The 15,063-nt window shown below is 39.8% G+C and overlaps 1 long non-coding RNA gene across 1 annotated transcript; it reads left to right on the top strand.

Annotated features, from left to right (window-relative positions):
- The first annotated feature begins 2,571 nt into the window (after window positions 1-2,571).
- LOC125470457 lies at window positions 2,572-3,622 on the top strand. The gene is made up of 2 exons (XR_007252723.1): window positions 2,572-2,727; window positions 3,280-3,622. It is a non-coding gene; the product is annotated as an uncharacterized LOC125470457 (long non-coding RNA).
- Window positions 3,623-15,063: the final 11,441 nt, after the last annotated feature.

The following is a 15,063-nucleotide window of genomic DNA, read 5'->3' as shown; positions in this document are numbered from 1 at the left end:
TAATTATTCTCATTTGATAAATACATCTTTCAAACAAGGGAAATAGATGATTGATTAGTATGTAGCTTATAATAGGATTGTGCAAGATTAATGCTTACTGTTATTGTTTATTTGGTAGCAAAAGTAATGGAAATTTCACTTCTTTTTCCAGTTTTTTATGAAAACAAAGAAATTAACACAACTTGCTTCCTTTGTGTAGTATTTAAATTTTAATTTATTACATCATATTTTTCCACCTTGTTCGGCCTTGGCCTTGACTTGTCAGGAAAAATTGGACAGATCCAATTTAGTCCAAGAAGCCAACTCTATCAGGCTTGTCTTGAACGATATAGGTTGTGATTCTGAAGAAGTGAGTTAGGCAAACAAAACAGTTCAAGGAAAAATTGTTTTATATTTGCTTTTTCAGCAATTAGCAACAACAATTCAACTAAATTACTTATTATAGAGATAGCAAAAGTCTTGGGGGCAAGTTGTTCATAGTTTTACCAAGAACAAACGCGAAAGACAATTGTCCATGACCATTTGATGTAGTGACAATCAATCTTCTTGATTGAATGATGTTGTGAATTTCAAATATTTCAGACAATAATTGTTAGGGTAAAAATATCAAAATAGAACAATCTCAGCTTTTGCCAAGAACAAATGCTCAACAAGTATACCAAGTCAATTTTGAAATGGCTACCAAACTGAGGATAGGGCCAAAACCAAATTCTGGAAGTATTGGGTGGTGTCCTTTCATCTCAGATCCACTGTGAATACAAATCCATGGTCCCCTTTTGTCTTTAAACCAATTGTTAGGGTCACAGTTTAATCTCTTAACCATCCCAATGATTGTTTGCCTTCCCAAATCAACAAAAAAGAGCCCTTTCGTGGGGCAGATGAACTATTTGGATTCTCTAGATTGAACTTAAATTATGTAGAGTATACAGTTAATATTAGACTCTCCTTCTTCTTGACCAGTTTACAAAGAAATCATAGTCATCCATCTACATTTACAATTAATTTAACTATGGAGGATAAAATACAAAAAGAAAATTAAATGAACATCTATAGTTAGATTATGATCGAATGAATAGTGACAATAATTTTCTTAAACTCCGGAATCTAGGAGAACATGTATGTACAATACTATATAGTGCATCCATTAGAAGTCCCAGTAAAGTATTAAGCAGCCAGGCTGCCTTGCCTTGCTTTGCTCTCTCTCATAATAAAAGGGCTGCAAAATTAGATGGCTGGTGTGTATACGTGTGTAGTAATATATTGGTGTGAGACGAGTAGATGGATCGATGGGGGCTGCTTTTCATTGAATATGTTCTCAAGCCAAATCATGCTCTGACGAAGACTTGCATGTCTCTGGACTGTACATGATAAAGGTTCAGTGCTATAGAGCATGTCCAACATGAATTTACAGCTAGGTTACGATTGATCTTGGATCATTTAGTAGGCATGGGATGAGATTATGGGACGACAACCTGAAAAAAAAAAAAATGCTGTAGAACTTTGATTATCATGGGATCGTCGACACTACATTTACCAACTTATTTAGGCTAACGACCTTAATTAGTCTGGATTTTGTTGGAGAAGGTTTTGAGTTTCAATTATAAAACTTTTGAATTAAACAAAAATTAAACCTAGTTATTTGTAGATGACAAGTTCGAATTTATTTATTTTATTTTATTTTATTTTTATTTACGAAAGCTCATATTTTATTGACTTCAATGCTGTTACATCATATCTTGGCAGAGGAAGTTTTGAGTGAGATCACGAGGGTTCTCAAATCATACAAATTTCGTTGCCAATTGAAACAACTAACTTCGCTAATATATGGACTACCTTGTTACAAGACCTTGGCACGTGCACAAACTGAATCAGAGTGAGGGAAGCTGCCACTTGCCTAGCATCTTCCGCCAACAGACCAAACTCTGATAAATCTTTAGAGTGATTATTAATTACAGCAAGAGAAGGTGTGGAGTCACTCTCCACCAGAGCATGCCTTGCCTCTAACCTTCTCGCCAAACGGAGGCCCTCCAATACTGCCACTAGCTCAGCGTGGAGAGCAGACCCAATACCCTCCTTCCGCCACGCTCCAGCCGCTAGGAACTTCCCCGTCCAATCCCATAACAACCCCACACCACCACAAACTGCTAAATAAATAATATCACTTAATTAAGAGCTATACCTTGAATCTTGCAATAAGGGATTCCTAGCCTCACACCCCTTTTTAGTGAAATTACTATAATTTATATTAAAAAAAATAAAAAAAATCGCTACAATCTAGTTGATAAATACCACTCCTCCACTCCAACTTATAGGATAACATTCTACAATTAATTACTCATGTGAACACGACATAGGATTTTTAATTGTCTCTTGATATTACTTTTGACTTTCAGTCTGAATGATATAACACAATTTCAAGGATTATTGGAAAGTACTTTGACTTCCACATAAAAAATTAAAAAATATCTTAAAATGGGACAATTTCTTAATTTTAGAATAGAAATGGGATGTTTTTTTAATATGCACAGAGTATGCACACGCCATACACAGTTGCTGGACAGAAATATTTTTAACACCATAAAATGACTTAATTGCTCTCCCATATAAATTGGGTTACCCAGAAAATTGCAACCCTCATTTTGATTTTGTAGGAAGAGAAACAAAGAGGAGAGAGATAGAGGAAACCTCTCTTGCCTCCCCCACCTTCTTGTGCTCCACTGGGCACAGGTAAGACCCATCTTCTATTTTCCCTTGTTTTTGCTACTCAAGATCTTTATGACTCTTTTTTTCTTCATCTTCTTTTTATGTTTGGCTTAAATTCTGCAAATTGTATTTTTGTAATGAAATTTGATGCTTTGATTTGTAGAAATGAGCTTGAGTTTATTGTGATTTGTTGTTTGGTTGCACTTTTGAAGAAGTGATTTTGTTAGAGGAAAAATGATTTTAGTTGATATGTGGAATTGAATTCTGGATCATTAAAATTTGGGAATAATTTTGGAACCTTTGGTGGAGTTGTGTGAATTGAAACTTGTTTATACGGTTTGTTATGACTTCCATTTTCCAAAATTACATCTTGGTATTGGTGGATAGTTGGTATGATTCTTTGCAGCATATATATAGCTTCTTTAATCTTGAGATTCACATTGGATTATAAAAATGTTCAAAGCTCTTAATCTAAGAATGGTTTTGAAGGATAAACAATATAGTTGTTAATTTTATTTTTTATTTTATTTTTAAACTTTTTCTATACTTTTCTTATGCGGTCTTATGTCATTTCAGAGCGATGGTTATGTTCTTGGATTCAATGGATTATCATATGCTATCAGAGTTAACGATGCTTTCAACTTCTTGAGAAAGATGAGCAAAAAAGGTTTAGTTTTAGTGGCTACTGTTGTAAGTTTCAATGCTCATATTGATGGCTTTTGTAAGGCTTCTGAGCTTGACGAATCACATTTATTATTGTACAAGATGAATTTGTTATTTAGGTTATGTTGACAATTTTTCACAATTTTATGGAAACATTGTTGACAATTTGAATGCTTTAATCTCTGTTGAAGGCTCTTGTGAAAGATAAATTGAAGAAACTTGGTATAATATGTATCCAAATGAATGCTTTCGTTTATTTTCTTATATCGTTTGTCAATTTGTTTCTCGATTCTTTGATGGGGTGTTCCAGTCCAGTCCATTTCAGTTTCTTGTGTCTCTTTTGTAGCTTCTATGACTGATTTACTGTGACATCCCACATTGCCCAGGGGAGTGATCCTTATATGTATATTCCCATCCCTACCTAGCACGAGGCCTTTTGGGAGCTCATTGGCTTCGGGTTCCGTAGGAACTCCGAAATTAAGCGAGAAGGGGGCCAGAGCAATCCCATGATGGGTGACCCACTGGGAAGTTGCTCGTGAGTTCCCAAAAACAAAACCGTGAGGGAATGGTAAGCCCAAAACGGACAATATCGTGCTACGATGGTGGAGCGGACCCGGGAAGTGATTCACCCCGGGCCCGGATGTGACAATTTGGTATCAGAGCCTAACCCTGGCCGCATGTGTGCCGACGAGGATGTCGGGCCCCCAAGGGGGTGGATTGTGACATCCCACATCGCCCAGGGAGTGATCCTTAAATGTATATTCTCATCCCTACCTAGCACGAGGCCTTTTGGGAGCTCACTGGCTTCGGGTTCCGTAAGAACTCCGAAGTTAAGCGAGAAGGGGGCTAGAGCAATCCCATGATGGGTGACCCACTGGGAAGTTGCTCGTGAGTTCCCAAAAACAAAACCGTGAGGGAATGGTAAGCCCAAAGCGGACAATATCATGCTACGGTGGTGGAGCTTCCGGGCTGGGATGTGACAATTTGGTATCAGAGACTATCCCTGGCCGGAAATGTGCCGACGAGGACGTCGGGCCCCTAAGGGGGGTGGATTGTGACATCCCACATTGCCTAGGGGAGTGATCCTTATATGTATATTCCCATCCCTACCTAGCACGAGGCCTTTTGGGAGCTCACTGGCTTCGGATTCCGTAGGAACTTCGAAGTTAAGTGAAAAGGGGGCTAGAGCAATCCCATGATGGGTGACCCACTAGGAAGTTGCTCGTGAGTTCCCAAAAACAAAACCGTGAGGGAATGGTAAGCCCAAAGCGGACAATATCGTGCTACGGTGGTGGAGCGGGCCCGGGAAGTGATCCGCCTCAGGCCCGGATGTGACATTTACTAGTGATATTTCGAAGTCTGCGTTTTTTTTTTTTTTTGGACATTTCAAATTTGCATATTGTGATCATTAAGTGAGCATGGTGTGTACATTTTATCTGCATATCATGTGCATGGCTTGACTATGTTATGCACATTAAAAGAGGTCAAATTTGGGTTTGTACTCAATTATTGTAGTCTAATTTTAACATAATGCAATTAATAATGACATAGAATCATACCTTATACGATTCGAACCTACGACATCGGGTTTTGGAGACTTAAGCATGCTTTGTTCATGCTTTGTGCTGTGCATCTTTCATTTAAGACAACCCTCGAGAACCTAACACCAAAGCTATGGGACACGTTATTGACTATTATTTGTAATTTTTGGATTCATTTAGGGGACATGAAGATGTCGTGTGCATATACTGTGCATTACATGTGCATGTATTGTGCATGTTCTACGCATGACATGTGCATTTTCTTTGCATGTTAGTCATTCATGCATAATATCCAAAGAAAATAATAAAAAGACAGGCAAGCATTGATGAGTGGGAAAAAGTGACAGCAAGGTAGATCGATGACATGGTAATGACCACACCTTGTCGTTTGTGTATTTGTACAAAGAAAATTTTAAAAGTATAAAGTACATGAGAGTCATAAAGGAAAACAAAAGGTTGCGTTGGAATTTAAACGTTGCGATTACAACAAAATTAAACAAACAAAAAACTTAGTACCTATCTACCACATACTATATCACAAAAAATGTTCATTTCCTAATGTCATTGACACATATTGCAGCTATTGAATTTATCATGGCATCAGTAATCCCAATGTGTTCGGAGTGACCGGACCTTGTCGACTTCCACAGTTGCTACAAGGTTTGATGGCAGCGTTGTCTTGGTGAAGTTTTAAGATTTGGGCCCTTACTTCCCTATGCACATAAAACCCCGATAACCTCTCTCAGCATTCCATTACAATGAACCGTCCTGAGTTGTGACGGTTAAGAGAATAGAGAACTTTGAGCTATTCGTGCTTGAAATCCCACCCATGGCACACTAAGATTACACCGTACACGTACGTTGCTACTTGATGGCCCTTAGAGATTGCACTTTTAAGCCGCTCAATTCTGGCTTCTTCCTTGTTGTCTCAGAAGAAGTATTGCATCCCTATCTTGTAAAGGGCCTCAGGGTTGCAGCATTGGATGCAGCGATTGATGAAGTTTAAGACTTTGTTGCCCCATGATCTAAGCGGGTTAATGGTCTCAAAGTCTGTAATATTGATGTGTTGATAGATGCAAGGGTCTTCAGCTATTTCCTTGAACTTATTCAAGGCCATCTTCGTCGAAAAGAGATCCCTTAACGAGCGGGAAGTAACGATGATGAGAATTTGAGAAGAACGTCATCAAAAATAGATTGCATAGAGGAAGAGGTGGTGCAACCTTTCTTCATCAATTTCAACTTATGGTTTTTTTTTTTTTTTTTTTTTTTTTTGGGAGGATGTAAATTGAACTTGTGGTTTTGTAATGAAACACAAACCCACAAGACAACTTAAATAGATGGAGAATAAGGGCCATTCAAGTGGTGCAACTTTCGGTGACAAAAAGGGTCATTTAAACGATACATATTCCCATGAAAAAAATATGTAATAATTAAAAAATAAAACCACCCAATACCATTACATAAGTAAATTAATGATAACCATCCTCCGTATACAACGCATGCGCATTATTTACACACATTATATACCCAAACAAAACATTAATTAAAGCCCACTACTTATGTAATATATTATTATTAAACATTGGGAAATTTATGAGTTGATTTGAGGAAAAAGCACATCTTACACATATTGAATGTCAAGCACACTTAAGTAGGCTAGACAAGACATGAGGGTCATGTACACTACATCTACACCACATATAGCTTGTCTTGTCAAATTGCTAACTCGTTTGCCAACCAATTCATTTAGAAGCAGAGCATGGAAGGAAAAATTTGGTATCCAATTTGCACTTTTTTGATTGGAATTTCACTAATATGAGGATTGTGCATTTTTTAAGATATGAAACCTAAAATAATGGGGTAAGTCTCATCCCTTTTGAGGCCTAGTCTTGAACAAAATCCCAAGGCCAACATGTTAATGCCTACTCGGTTTACAGTAATGTGTGGAAAATTTTGATTTTTGACATGGCACAATACTTGGCATGTTCCAATTTATGTTTCAGTCTAATTGTAGAAATTTCACAAAATTTTTCCTATGTGTGCATACAACGTGCATATGTTATGCAGGATGCTTGTATAAGGTGTGCATTTCTTGCGCATGGCATATTATGTGCATATAATGTGCAAATTATGTGCATGTTATGTGCTTATAACAAGGATACATTGTACGTAGGTATCATAAAATACATAGCTAATACATTTCACAACAATAAAATGTTGTATAATCCCATTATGGTTGACATGGTTCCTTTCCCTTTGCTAGTCGACGAGAATCCTCAAAACCTTTGTTGCATTCCTTCTCCATTTTGGCCTTTCCCTCCCAAAAATGCTCGTACAACTGAATATGGCCCTGACGCTTTTGGAACAATTCAAATTTTAGGAATGTGATCCTTTCTCCAGACGTGTCAACCTTCGTTTTCTGCTTGCTTGCACGATACAACGTTTTATTTGCTCCACCTTTAAGGTCCACAAGCTCTTTTTCTGCTTTCATCAGCTTGTGGTTCCAATACTCGGCAACAACCGTCTCATAGTTGAGTCTTCCACAGACCTGATCTATACTTTTCAAGGGTGTCTCCGAGTCTACAGAGCTAAACGATGATGTAGGATTTGTCTTCAGTAACCCTGGAAGTGGAGGAAGTTCCATGTTGTATCACACGTGGAACTTCGCATTAAAACCCTTAGTTTCATGTAGGAACTTGGACATGTTTGTGTTGTTAATTGTTTTGGCTATCTAATAAGTCTAATTTTGAGGGGAGTTAATGGTTATTTCAACTAAGGGTTTTAACGCAAAATTAGACTTATTAGATAGCCAAAACAATTGACAACACAAACATGTCTAAGTTCCTACATGAAACTAAGGGTTTTAACGCGAAGTTCCACGGCAAATCCATGTTCTCCCATGGATGGATTTGAGAAGTCTATAAATCAAAGCCAAATCCATCCAAAGGCAAGCTTTGAGAAGTCTATAAATACAAGGTTCTTAGACAAGCATAAAGGTCGACAATTTCTACATTAAAAGGTCAAAATTCTCACAAAAGGAGAACCTCTGCCAAATCTTTAAAGACTAATATGCAGCCAAAGCTATCTTCAAAGAATGTATAACCAAAACCGAAGCTTTCTTTCAACCAAAGCCAAAGCATTCCCTTGAAGAATCAATAAGCACTTGTGCCTATTCCTTCAAGACTTTGTTGCAAGCTTAAAACTTGTAACGACGTTCGATTCAAGATCAAGTCACTAAGACCCTTGAATCAACAAAATCCCACATCAACATCATTTTTTTCGCAGGTCATACGCAAACCTAGAGGTAAAGACTATCCACGCATTGTTTCAAGCTCAAAACTTGAAGCAATCGTTCAATCGTTCGTCCGAGATCAAGTCATTACGACCCTTGAATCAACAATATACGCATCTACATCAAATTTGAAGACTGAATCAAAGGAAAATTGTAAACAGAGATTGTAACCTACAAATTCATCAATACAAATATACTTTGTACATGTGTTCTCGTTCATTCATTACAGAATTTTCGTGTTTACAAATTTGTCATGCTCAGTGGGATCTCTTTGCCTCTCATCTCTGTCTTCAAATCTGCAAGAAACACACAGCATCAAGAATGGATCAAGCTGTTCTTACAACCAATGCAAAGAATAAGAACATCCTTGCTGCAAGTAATGGCACTTTGGGCATCACAACCCGACGCAAGGCAAAAGCTCTCTCTGTTGTGTTTTCCACTTCTACATCACATATGTGGAAGGAGCAAGAGCACCTGAGGCATGAACTTGTGACCAACTTGGCCTCTCTAAGGGCGCCAATGGAGGAAAGTTCGAGAAGGTACTCCGAGTCGTTGATTTCCGATGCCGACTCAAGCTGTAGCTCGTATCCCGTAAGCATGCAAGTTATGACTACTGGTGCGACTTCAATCAAGGAGTAGCTAGCACAAATGAATGAAGCAATTACAAGGTTGACAAGGACCGTGAAAGAAAAATGACTTACAGATTGCTACATTCGTCAACCATCTAGAAGCGCAACACGACGAAAAAGTTGACCCAAAGGTTGATCCACAAAAGAAAGAAACCGACAAGGAAGAGAAGCCTTTAATGGAAAAAGCTGAGGATAAGCTAGAGGTGGACTGAGCTATAACGCTTATGGGATTTTTCTCAATCCAACAGTTGCAAGAGATGATCACAAGCATAATCAAGGTGCAGTATGAAGGAAGATTACATAACTTCGTACTGTACTCAAAGCCATACTCCAAGAAGATTGACGCCTTAAGGATGCCAATGGGTTATCAACCGCCAAAATTCTTGCAATTCGATCGCAATGGCAATCCCAAACAACATATTGCCCATTTCATTGAAACTTGCAATGGGAAGGAGAAAGACTACCTTGTCAAGCAGTTCGTACGCTCTTTGAAAGGTAACGCATTTGACTAGTATACCAATCTCGAGCCTGAATCCATCAATAGTTAGGATCAGCTTGAAAGGGAATTCCTCAACCGATTATACAACACCTTCTGCACTATAAGTATGTTGGAGCTGACAGGTACGAAGTAGTGGAAGGATAAGTATGCCATCAACTACATCAATAGATGGCGTTCAATAAGTCTAGAGTGCAAAGATCGGCTTTTTGAAACCTTCGCCATTGAGATGTGTGTTCAAGGCATACACTAAGGGTTACATTACATCCTTCAAGACATAAAACTAAGAACATTTGAGGAATTGGTAACTTGTTCCCACGACATGAAGCTGAGTATCTTTAATCATGGGAAGAATGAGTCGATCACCGACTTCAAGAAAGATAAGGCGTTCACCCCAAAGGTAGACAAGACAGGGAAGAAGCTCGTCAAGGAAACTTTTATTGTAAATACTAGCCCCATCAAGACCTTCTCAAGGCCCGTCAAGATCTCATCCAAGAACAAAGCGAAGGAGATAAAGAGAAGTAAGCCTTCTCGCACCCAAGACAGGTACAAAAACACTTGGAGGGAGTTGGAGCAGAAGACATACCCTTTTTTTAACTCTGACATGGCTATAATGTTAGACGACTTGCTGGAAAAGCAAGTGATTGAGCTACATGAATGTAAACGACCTGAAGAGATGAATCGCATTAACAATCCTAGGTACTGCAAATACCATCGTATTGTAAGCCATCATGTCAGTAAGTGGTTTGTCCTCAAGGAGTTCATCATGAAGCTAGCACAACAAGGGCAGATCGAGCTTAACCTTGAAGATATGGCCACAACACATACTACTACGATTGCGTTTTGGTCCCTCGATCCCGTGCCTCTCCAAGTTACGCCTAACCACTCTCGTCCATGCTCAAGCTACACGACACTTTCTGCACAACCATCATTGAAGGTAAGCAACCAAAATACATCTACCGAAGAAGAAATGTGGACACTGGTGACCTACAAAAATACAAGGAAGCTAAGACCACAATCCACAAAGCCAAACGTGGAATAAAGGAGAAAGCACCGCTGCTACAATAATAGGAAGCCCAAAAAGAGCGTAAGAGTTGCTAAGCCAACGTACATAGAGGAATATATGGAGTAAGAACCGCACATTCCTATCTCCTTGCACGAGTACTTCCCAAAAGACTTCTTCCAACAGTGCATTACTGCTACCTGTCACATGGTTGAAGTGGAGATAAAAGAACCCTCAAAAGGCAAAGCATCGTCATTGAGGAAGAGAAGACCATCGCACCCAAAGAAAGCCTGCCAGCGCTTCTTCTTTGGGTACGTGAGAGAGAACAAAATCAACCGTATGCTTGTGGATGGTGGGTCGGCCATAAACATTATGCCAAAGTCAACAATGACCACAATCGACATCAAGGTGGATGAATTATCCCGAAGTCGCCTCCTAATCCAAGGTTTTAACCAAGGAGGACAAAAAGTGATGGGCATGATCCAAGTGGAAATGACCATTGGCGAACTCAATCAAGCATGTTATTCCATGTGATTGATGCAAAAACTTCCTATAGTTTGCTTTTAGAAGGCTTTGGATCACAAGAATGGAGTAAATGTGATACAAGACGACACCAAGCCATTCACCAAAGACGAATCACACTTCGCGGATGCCAAGTTCTACATGGATGAAGACATGGTGCCTGAAGCTTTTCCAAAAAAGATCAAATCCATAGGCAAAGCCGCACCTAAGAAACAAGAGTGGCAAGTCATGCCCAAGAAAAAAGAATGGGAAAGCGTGTCATCTTCAAGCAAAGATGATGATGAGCCTGCTAAGCCCACAACAATCAAAGACATTGTGACACCCTTAAAAGGACCTAACACACCCGTCTTCTGATACATCCCAATGTCGAGAAGAAAGAATGAGTAACCCCCATTCGAAACTGGAACAAGCAAAGCTGATACACAGCTGCACAAGGATGACGTAAAGCTTCTCAAAATAAACGCAGTTTTACCTCTGACATAGCTAGGCGACGCTAAAGTTTCAAAACCACTACAAGGTTTTGTAAAACCCCTGCCAAAGAGGGTGGAACCAAACTCTCTTCCAACCAAGAGAACCTAACAAGGCTTTGGCCCAAATGCCTATAAACTCATGTCAAAGGCTAGGTATGATTTCACCTTTTCTTCAAATCTTGGAAAGAATAATGCAAACATTGTCAACGACAAAGAATGTGACCTCATCAAGACTCAAAAGAAGTTGAAGGAGCATGGTTACGGAGTTGACAACAACAAAGCTGGACTTGGCTTCACACCAAATACACCCATGAAGATTTCAAGCAAAGCGAAAAACGTTAGCGCTCAACACATCAGCGTGAGTGTTGAACAAAATCAAGAGAAGCCCAAACCTGACCCTCGAACGTCAATCTTTGATAGGTTGAATTGTTCAACACCCAGAATTTTGGCACTTGATCACATTGGTGGTTAAGACGGAACTTCTGTCTTCAAGTGGCTTAACATACCAACACCCCAAAACTCTATTTTTGAAAGGTTGTTAAAACCTAAGAAAGCTCTATTTTCGAAAGGTTGTTAAAACCTAAGAAACAAAGTAACACGGCTAGCTCTCCTCCATGATGGTTGGCCTTGGAAAGACTTGAAGAAACCAAGAAGCCTTCTAGGAAGAGGAAGACAACACCAAAGGAAGAAAAGCTTGACGGTTTAGCAAAACAAGACGACGTTCGAAGCTTGATTCCTTCAAGCATGAAGCACCAAGCAACCTTGGAAGTTGACACAAAAGGAAAATTGAAGGTAAAGAGGCACACCATCATCCACACTAGCCAATCTTCACGCCAACAAGCCCAAGAGGACAACATTGAAGAGGAGGTATAAGACTTCTTCCACATCACTATCTAAGAAGACAAAGATGACGAAATCCCCGAGGAAGACGTCACTGCTGTGCCACTACAACTGAAGGATGAGGGGTAAACCAAGGTTGATAATCTCAATAAGCTCAACTTAGGCATAAGCGAGGAACTGAAACCTATCTTCGTAAGCGCACTATTAAGCGAGGAAGAGAATGAGGATTACTACCAACTGCTAAAGGAGTACATAGACGTCTTTGCTTGGACCTACAAAGAAATGCTTGACCTTAACCTTACTATCGACGTGCATCATCTTGCAATCAAGCTCGGAACACAATCGATAAAGCAAACTCAAAGACGCTATCGATCTGAGCTCATCCCACAAATTGAGGCCGAGATTAACAAGCTAATTGAAACAGGCTTCATTCGAAAGGTGTAATACCCTAAGTAGATCTCCAACATTGTCATTGTCCTTAAGAAATCTGAACAAATACGTGTTTATATAGACTTCCGAGACCTCAACAATGCTTGCCAATCATCAAAATCATGGTGGACACAACCACTGGCCACGAGGAGCTATCATTCATGGACGGCTCCTCTGGGTACAATCAAATCCGTATGGCTCCGAAAGACGAGGAACTAATAGCCTTCCGCACTCTAAAAAGTATTTATTGGTACAAGGTAATGCCATTTGGCTTGAAGAACGTCGGCGCTACATATCAACGTGCAATGCAGAAGATCTTCAACGACATGCTACACAAAAACATAGAATGTTATGTAGGCGACATAGTTGTCAAGACCAAGAAGACATCTGATCACTTGAAGGATTTACGAATAGTGTTCGATAAACTACGGCACTACAACCTTAAGATGAACCCGTTGAAGTGTGCATATGGCGTCACATATGGGAAGTTCCTCGACTTCATTGTTAAGCACAGTGCCATTGAAGTGGACCAATCGAAGATTAAGGCCATTCAAAGCATGCATGAGCCAAAGAGTCTACACGAGCTGAAAAGTCTACAATGACGGCTAACCTTCATTAGACGCTTCATCTCTAACCTTCCTGGACACTGTCAACCCTTTAGTCGACTCATGAAGAATGACACTATGAGATGATGTTTGTCACTATGCATTTGAGAGCATAAAAAGGTACCTGACAAGCCCACCTGTCTTAGGAGCTCCCGTGCCTGGAAAGCCACTTATCCTATACACTGCTGCACATGAGGGTTCCATTGGAGCACTATTGGCATAAGAAAATGAAGACCAAAAGGAAATAGCACTCTACTACCTAAGTAGAACTCTCATTGGTAGCTGAGCTTAACAACTCACTGATCGAGAAGGTGTGCCTTGCCCGAGTCTTTATCATCCAAAAGCTAAGACACTACATTCATGCTTACACTATCCACTTAGTTTCCTCACTTCATATTTAGGCAAGAGTTGATTGATTATGAGCTTGGAGTCGCCATACAGTTCTAGTGTTGTGATTTCTATGTCGATCACCATTTGGAGTCTAATGATCAGCGCTTGGTACTCAGCGACGTTGGTAGAGCATAGCTCGCTTAGTCGGAAAGAATAGGATAATACTTGTCTTTGTAGCAACATGAATACTACTCCTGCCCCCGCTCCAGCTGTTCGTGTAGATCCGTCCCGAAGAACATTGTCCATGTTAGGAAGATGTCGATGTAGAACACCTCATCGTCAGGCAAGTCGTCTGAGATTTTCAATTGACCAGGACTGGATGATCGACAAGCAAATCTGCTAGTGCTTGTCCCTTGATAGCTTTAGCTAGGATGTAGATGATCTCGTATTGGTTGAGAAACAACGCCCATTTAGCTTATTGCCCTATCATAACGACTTAATGTACTCGCTAATCTAGCCTCAAGTATGGCACTAGGAGAAGACGAAACAACGATTGTGCTAGTTTGCCAAAGATGGGTGATCCTACTCATCATTGAAATGCTACTGGATGATATAAACATCATTTCAGTACTTCCAGTCAATATTGAAGAGTGGAGACAGCCACTAATCAACTACTTGGAGCATGGAAAGCTTCCAGACGATCCTAGATATCGTTCTGAAATACATCAACAAGCACATCTCTTCCTCTACTGCAAAGAAATACTCTACAAACACTCTTTTGAATGAGTACTTCTAATCACACCAAAATCATGGCCATTTGATGCATGGGGATTGGACGTCGTATGACTAATCACACCAAAACCATCTGCATGAGAAGCCTACATCCTAGCCATAATGTATTACTTCTCCAAGTGGGCTAAAACCGTACCCCTAAGGGAAGTCAAGAAGGAAATTTTGGTCCGTTTCATCAAAAGAGCATATCATCCACTTATATGGTGTGCCTTGCTATATTATCATCAACAACGAAAAATAGTTCTCCAACCCACTCATGGACAAGCTCTACGAGAAATACAAATTCAAGTAGCACAAGTCTTGCATGTATCACGCTTCGGCCAACGATCTTGCGGAAGCATTCAACAAAATGCTGTGCAACCTCCTGACGAAGTGATCGGCCGAACAAAGAGAGACTGGCACGAAAGAATAAGCGAAGCACTTTGGGCATATAGGACAACACATAGGACGACTACCCAAGCTACTCCTTATTCTTTTGTATATGGTGTGGAAGTTATTCTGCCCCTTGAAAGTCAAATCCCCTCACTAAGGATAACTATACAAGAAGGCTTGACTAAAAAGGAAAATACAAAGCTACGACTTCAAGAGTTATGAACACTTGACAAAATGAGGCTTGAAGCTCAACAATACTTAGACTGCTACTAAGTACAGCTATCCAAGGCATTCAACAAGAAGGTCCGTCCAAACTCTTTCCAAATTGGAGATCTTATCTTGGCATTACGAAGGTCTATCATCACAACTCACAAAA

Source organism: the organism of the source record quoted next, unplaced genomic scaffold, assembly GCF_019419815.1.
Source record: "Pyrus x bretschneideri cultivar Hongxiangsu unplaced genomic scaffold, Pyrus_bretschneideri_v1 Contig5, whole genome shotgun sequence".
NCBI classification, from domain to species: domain Eukaryota; kingdom Viridiplantae; phylum Streptophyta; class Magnoliopsida; order Rosales; family Rosaceae; genus Pyrus; species Pyrus x bretschneideri.
This window is presented reverse-complemented; position numbering and strand designations above follow the sequence as displayed.